The 8,022-nt window shown below is 39.8% G+C and overlaps 1 long non-coding RNA gene across 1 annotated transcript; it reads right to left on the bottom strand.

The window, feature by feature from the left end:
- Positions 1–6,362: 6,362 nt before the first annotated feature.
- On the bottom strand, positions 6,363–7,519 carry LOC145790481 (uncharacterized). Its single transcript, XR_014329219.1, has 3 exons — positions 7,348–7,519; positions 7,128–7,248; positions 6,363–6,386 (listed from the first exon to the last, which is right to left on the bottom strand). It is a non-coding gene; the product is annotated as an uncharacterized LOC145790481 (long non-coding RNA).
- Between the last annotated feature and the right edge of the window lie 503 nt (positions 7,520–8,022).

Below are 8,022 nucleotides of genomic sequence, written 5' to 3'. Positions count from 1 at the left end.
AATCAACTTTGTTTCTTGCAGGCCATTCAGAAACAACACCTCGTGTTGGAGCGCATCCATAGACTTCGACAAAAGGCCAATGACACTGCCAGCCAAGTCGAGAGCCTCCAAGCCGAGCTCGGCCGGGCTAAGTCTTCGCTCGAGATGGCAAATGCGGATAACAACAGACTGCTCGGTCGGCTGGATGCGGCCGAGAAGAAACGGGATGAGCTCCAAACCGAGGTAAACGCGCTCAAGAAGTCGAAGAAGAAAGAGTGTCGGGCTGCTAACAACGCCGGCTTCAACGAAGCCGAGCAGAGTTATAAGAAACAAGTCTTTGCAACTCAAGACATTTACTTCAAAGCCGGCTGGAAGTCTGCCTGCGAGCATCTCGGCCAGGGCTCCGACACCGACGTATTTGCCAATCCTCCTCCAGCTTCGCTACCGGTCTACCTCGTGCCTTATGCAAATGACGTCTTCAGCGCTTTGCAAGCTGAGGCCGAGGAAGGACTTGAAGAGGGAGGCACCGAGACAGAATCTGAGGCAGAGGATGCCGAGGTGCAAGAGCAGCCCGGCATTGACAAGCCCGGTGCCCAAGACAAAAGCCCAACAATCAACCTTGATGCCGGCGAGGACGAGTTTACCAATCTCTCCCCCCTAGTTTAGTTTTCTTTTCTTTTTTGTATTTTTGCTTTCAACGTTTCTGATGTAACCGGGCTCTGTCCCCACCTTTTGTATTGATTTTCTTGTCAATGAAAAATTCAAATTTTGCCAAGTGTTTGCACGGTTGTCATCAATTCCATCTTCAGCAAAACATCTCGGTATAAATCATTGTTTGAACAAAACACCTCGTCAACCGGAATTCATAACTCGGTTGAAGTACTTAAGCAGAACAAAACAATAAATTCATAAACCGAAATAACCATCTCGGTTGGTAATAACAAAGTTGAACAAATCATCAACACTGCCAACCGGATTAGATCATCTCGGTTGGGAATCCTACGTTGGACAAAACACCAACTCTTCCAACCGGAATAAATCATCTCGGTTGGGAATCCGAAGTTGGACAAAACACCGACTCATCCAACCGGAGTAAATCATCTCGGTTAGGAATCCGAAGTTGGACAAAACACCAACTCTTCCAACCGGAGTAGATCATCTCGGTTAGGAATCCGAAGTTGGGCAAAATACCAACTCTTCCAACCGGAGTAAATCATCTCGGTCCTTAATATTAAAACAACAGTCCAAGTGCTAAAGCAAAATTACTTCTATAGATTGACAAAAAGAATTACATGCTGTAGTGCAAGCCAAAAAATTTTTGTGCACAAGAAAAGAAAGCAAAAGCTTAAAAATAATACAGTTTCAAGTTGGCCGCATTCCATGGCCGGGGTATTGCTCTTCCCTCTAAATCCTCCAAGTGGTAAGCCCCCTTGCCCGCCAGATCAGTGATCTTGTAGGGTCCTTCCCAATTTGTCCCTAGTTTGCCTTCTCCTGGCACCAGGGTGTTGCCCATCACCTTCATCAAAACCCAATCACCAACTTTGAATGGTCTGGGGTGAACCGTCTTGTTGTATTTCTTGGAGAGCTCTTGTTGGTAGGCGGCCACATGGATGAGGACTTTCTCTGGATGCTCTTCCACTAGGTCCAACTCCAAAGTAATAGCCTCGGCATTCAGTTCGGGCTCGAAACTCTCGCTTCTTAGGGTAGGCATGCCAACTTCCAGGGGTATGACCGCCTCCATGCCATAAGCCAAAGCATATGGAGTTTTCCCGGTAGATCGTCGCGGGGTTGTTCGGTATGCCCAAAGGACGCTGGGTAATTCCTCAGCCCATTTTCCCTTTGCCTTCTCCAGTCGTTTCTTCAACCCATCCAGTATAGTCTTGTTTGATGCCTCGGCTTGACCATTGGACTGCGGGTAAGCCGGGGTGGAGTTGTAAAATTCTATTTTCAAATCTTCGCAAAATCCTCTGAATAGGCGACCATCAAACTGGGTGCCGTTGTCAGAGATCAAGATCTTGGGGACGCCAAACCGCGTGACCACGTTCTGCCAGACAAACCGCTTCACGTCTTTCTCTTTGATGGTTGCCAAGGGCTCAGCTTCAACCCATTTCGTGAAGTAATCTGTGGCCGCGATGAAGAATTTCCGATTGCCCGGTGCTGTTGGCAGTGGTCCCACTATATCTAGCCCCCACATGGCGAAGGGCCAGGGACTGGTGAGGGGAAGAAATTCCCTAGCAGGCTGATGGATCTGATGGGCGAATTTCTGGCATTTTTCGCACCTGCGGACGTACTTTTGTGCGTCTGCCTGCATGTATGGCCACCAGTATCCCTGCGAGATAGCTCGGTAGGCCAAGGACCTGCCCCCTATGTGGCTGCCACAAATGCCTTCGTGAATTTCGTACAAGAAGGCCTCCACACTGTTTGGGTGCACGCACTTTAGATAAGGACCAGTGAAGGACTTTTTATACAACGCACCAGATGGAGAGAGCCAAAACCGCTCTGACTTCACCCGGACTTTGTGTGCTTCTTTCTTTTCAGTTGGTAGAGTCCGGTCTCTGAGGAATAAGATCAAGGGGTCCATCTAGGAAGGGCCCAGCGCAGCGCAGAGTACATCCGTCTGCCCGGTGTCTTCAATGCTTGGCCGTGGAAGGAAGTCAATTAACAGGGGGTTTGGAGACGTACAATCTACCATGGAAGCGAGGCCGGCCAGCTCATCAGCTCAGCTGTTTTCTTCACGGCCAATCTGTTGGACTCTGATTGCCTGAAACTGCTTGATGTGTTCCCTGACCAGAGCTTAGTACTTCGCCATCCTGTCGTCCTTAGCTTCGTAAATCCCAGAGACTTGGTTAACCACAAGCTGGGAATAACTGTACACCAGGAGCTCAGCAGCCTTCATTTGAATAGCGCTCTTGAGCCCGGCGAGAAGGGCCTCGTACTCAGCCTCGTTGTTAGATGCTGGGAAGCCAAGCGTGATGGAATGTTCAATGGTTAGGCCATCCGGGGAGATAAGAACGATACCTAGGCCGGCACCATGACGGTTGGACGCTCCATCAACAAAGAGCTTCCACATTTCCCCCACAAAAAGCTTCCAGCAGTCTGATGGGTCTTGAGAGTTGCGAAGGGCAATGGGATCACAACTGCTCGGCTGCGCGGTTTCAAGTTCTGTGTTGACCGATTCCAATTCAGTCCCCTTTGAGGATTCGGCACCGGACTCAGCAAGTTGATCTATAATGCTCAAGTCCGTAGGCGAATCATCAGGTTGCGGTGCTATGCCGGCCGCAGGTTCTGAGCTGTGTGGATCCATTTCTTCCCCCCTTAGTGATACGGGACCGGACGGAGCAGATGGGTGGGTGATACTCAACTCCGTCATCGCATCACCGGGTGGTAAAATCGTGCAAACTGAGAGCGCTTCAACGGTGCGCGCAAACTCCGCGTCGCTACCTCCACCAACTGGTTGTATCTCGGATGGTCTTGCGTGCATCTCATCATCTGCCTCGGTAATATCGACCGGGCATACCGGATGAGTGCTAGGTGAGAATTCGGCGACGAAGTCGGCCAAAGTCTGGGCTTTGATAGCAGTGCGCGGCTGGAACTTCACATCAAACTGTCCCAACTCGACCGCCCACTTAAGAATCCGACCGGAGAAGTCTGTCCTTTCGAATAAGGCTTTGAGGGGGAACTCGGTCAGGATGATGACGGTATGTGCATGAAAATAGTACGCCAATTTTCTTGAAGCCATCATTAATGCCAAAGCAAGCTTCTCCAACGGCAAGTATCGCGACTCTGCCGGTAGCAAAGTTTTGCTGACATAAAAGATTAGGAGGTGCTTGATTCCTTCAGCGCGGACTAGCACCGCACTGACTGCGTGCTAGGAGACGGCAAGGTAAAGGTAGAGTTCCTCACCCGGCGCTGGTGTAACCAACAGTGGCGGAGAAGACAGATATTCTTTGAGCTCGGTCACACTCTTCGTCCCACGAGAACTTTGACTTCAATGCTTGAAAGAAAGGGCGACAGCGATCTGATGACCGACTTATAAACCGATTAAGCGCGGCGGCCATCCCGGCCAGATGCTGCACGTCCTTAGCCGAGCTAGGCTGCTTCAATTCTTGCACGGCTCTGAACTGAGTAGGGTCTGCTTCGATGCCTCGGTTCGATGCCTCTTCCAAGTACTTCTTCAACCTATTTGCTACACTCTTCAACCTCTTCATCATGATCATCAATTTGGACAAATCAAAGCCTTTTATATGTACAAATTTTAGCTACAAATATTTACTTTGCACAGATCAAGTCATATACATGTATCTTATCTATTTCATCATCATTCATCATCAACAACAACAATATGCACTCACAACACCAACAACAATTAAAAGTTAATCAGCAAGAAGAACACAGATCCAATCCTAAAATCAACAACAACAACAATATGCACTCACAACACCCCAGATCATCACAACACCAACAACAATTAAAAATTAATCTGCAAGAACACGGATCCAATCCTAAAATCACTGCACATACTTCAACCATTAGATATTGATTAGGAATCATCTCAGCCATTCAAATGAAATGTAAAATTAAAAATAAATTTAAAAAAAAAACCATTCTGCCGTATTCAAAAAGGATAAAATAAAAAATAAAAAAATCTCAGCCATTCAAACAAAATGTAAAATTAAAAATAAAAAACGAATCGTTCTCCCTTATTCAAAAAATATAAAATTAAACAAATAAATAAATAAAATCAGAGATGTGTATAGATGATTTACTGTCTTTGAGTCGATGAAAATCCGCATAGAACTTCTTCACCTTATAGTCACTCATCATCCTATTTCACAACAATCAAAACACAACAACAATAATAATAATAATAATAATAATAATAATAATAATAATAATAAAAAATTAAATGGAAGAAAAAAAATGGGCAACCATTCAAATGAAATGTAAAATTTAAAAATTAAAAATAAAATAGATTTGTATGTGCCTCTTCCAAGTACTTATTCGACCTCTTTGCCACACTCTTCGACCTCTTTGCCACACTCTTCGACCTCTTCATCATGATCATCAATTTGGACAGATCAGAGCCTTTTATATGTACAAATTTTAGCTACAAAAATTTACTTTGCACAGATCAAGTCTTATACATGTATCTTATCTATTTCATCATCATTCATCATCAACAACAACAATATGCACTCACAACGCCCAGATCATCACAACACCAACAACAATTAAAAATTAATCAGCAAGAAAAACACAAATCCAATCCTAAAATCAACAACAACAATATGCACTCACAATACCCAAATCATCACAACACCAACAACAATTAAAAATTAATTTGCAAGAAGAACACAGATCCAATCCTAAAATCATTGCACATACTTCAACCGTTAGATATTGATTAGGAATCATCTCAGCCATTCAAATGAAATGTAAAATTAAAAATAAATTTTAAAAAAAAGTTCTTCGGTATTCAAAAAATATAAAAAATAAATAAAAAAATCTCAGCCATTCAAACGAAATGTAAAATTAAAAATAAAAAAAAGAACCGTTCTCCCTTATTCAAAAAATATATAATTAAATAAATAAATAAATAAAATCAGAGATGGGTATAGATGATTTACTGTCTTTGGGTCGATGAAAATCCACATAGAACATCTCCGCCTTATAGTCACTCATCGTCCTATTTCACAACAATCAGAACACAACAATTAAAATAATAATCATAATAATAATAATTAAATGGAAGAAAAAAAAAGGGCAACCATTCAAATGAAATATAAAATTTAAAAATTAAAAATAAAACAGATTTGTATGTGCCTCTTCCAAGTACTTCTTCGACCTCTTTGCCACACTCTTCGACCTCTTCATCATGATCATCAATTTGGACAAATCAGAGCTTTTATATGTACAAATTTTAGCTACAAAAATTTACTTTGCACAGATCAAGTCTTATACATGTATCTTATCTATTTCATCATCATTCATCATCAACAACAACAATATGCACTCACAATACCCAGATCATCACAACACCAACAACAATTAAAAATTAAAGAAGAACACAGATCCAATCCTAAAATCACTGCACATACTTCAACCGTTAGATATTGATTAGGAATCATCTCAGCCATTCAAATGAAATGTAAAATTAAAAATAAATTTAAAAAATAAAAAAAAAATCGTTCACCCGTATTCAAAAAATATAAAATATAAAATAAAAAAATCTCAGCCATTCAAACGAAATGTAAAATTAAAAATAAAAAAAGAATCGTTCTCCCTTATTTAAAAAATATATAATTAAATAAGTAAATAAATAAAATCAGAGATGGATATAGATGATTTACTGTTTGGGTCAATGAAAATCCACATAGAATTTCTCCACCTTATAGTCACTCATCATCCTATTTCACAATAATCAAAACCCAACAATTAAAATAATAATAATAATAATAATAATAATAATAATAAAATTAAATGGAAGAAAAAATGGACAGCCATTCAAACGAAATGTAAAATTTAAAAATAAATAAATAAATAAATAAATAAAAACTGTTCTCCCTTATTCAAAAAATATATAATAAAAATAAAAAATAAAAATCAGAGATGGGATTGATAAACAATTTTTAATTTATCAATAAAAAAATAAAAAATAATTTTTTTATGTCAAAAATTATGTTTTTTGTCAAATATTCTCTTTCTCTTGAATATTCAGCTCCACCTTCTCTTGAATAAGTTTGTTAAGATGAATAAAAATAAGTTTAAATACAATGTGTACCAAAAGATGTTCTGAGAAAAATCATGCAAATAATTGTCAAGATAGATTTCCGTTCAATTATCATTTTACACAACCAACACAATTGAAAAGAGCGAAAAAAATTCTTTTGTCCTCATGTTATTTAGGAAAAGAGCGAAAAAAATTCATGATTACGGTTTAGAACAAAAAAATTATGACCTTATGCATAATCCTTTTGTCCTTTATGTTCTACTTGCTCATTTAAATAACAGAAACTAAGTCTACTCATTCAACTTTAAAACTCATTTTGCGGTTCAACCCTTAACTGCATTTCTTTTTTAACAGGAAGTTGTGTAAATTTACTCTAAACCATCTAATGATTTACTCTCAAAGAAACGAATGGTCTAACCTGGAAAATTTTGAAATTGGCCGTCACGTGATCTCTTTAAACTTGTTGAACTACCAGATACAATCGCATTAGGTCCTCCCGGAACTACTGACCCTCCATTACTACTTTTACCTTTTACATCCTACAACCAGAATAGAATGTTAGTATTAATACAGTTGTACAGTCATTTACAAATATAAATCATGGCAAAATATTCATTCTCTTCAAAATTAGTTCAAACCTTGAGCAGATTATATTGTTCCACCCACTTTGATTTTGTGAAATTACATAATGCAAGCTTCTTCAATGTCCTACAGTCTTCAGTTTTCACCCCTGACAAAGAAAGATAAAAAAAACCCTTCTGCAAGGAGCTTCTGAAAGGAGGATAGATTCTCCTTGAAAGAAGATGAAAATTGGGGTTAGGTCTCCAGCAAGGGAATGGGCTCTGATAGAGAGAGAAAGAGAGAGGGGTGTGTGTTCTAAATTCAAAAATTGAAACAGAGAGATTTGAGCAGAGAGGAGCACGTGAGAGAGAGATTTCCAGTCACATTATCTTGAGCTGAGGTGAGAGACATCTTGAACCATTAGATCTTGATTGGAATTGATCTCAATCATTGAAATGTCTAAATAGAACAAATAAGAGTAAGACATTTTCAGCCCTTGGATTGAAGCAATCTAAAGGTCCAAATTTTGACACATATATATTTTCAATCCTTGAATTCAAACTAACCATTTCATTGTTATATAGATGGGTAAAACTTCAATGCCATTTCGGGTCCGGTCCAGTCCAGTCAGGATTATTTATTTATTTATAATTCTTAATTTTTAATGAATAATCTGCCGCATAAAATTGGAAAATATTTGAAATTATTATAAATCGATGGTAAACCTTATAAAAATATGAATAAAGTTACAC

This window comes from Camellia sinensis, chromosome 5, assembly GCF_055761805.1.
Source record: "Camellia sinensis isolate YWXY chromosome 5, ASM5576180v1, whole genome shotgun sequence".
Classification (NCBI taxonomy): domain Eukaryota; kingdom Viridiplantae; phylum Streptophyta; class Magnoliopsida; order Ericales; family Theaceae; genus Camellia; species Camellia sinensis.
The sequence above is the reverse complement of the archived record's forward strand: the minus strand, read 5'-3'. Positions and strand labels throughout refer to the sequence as shown.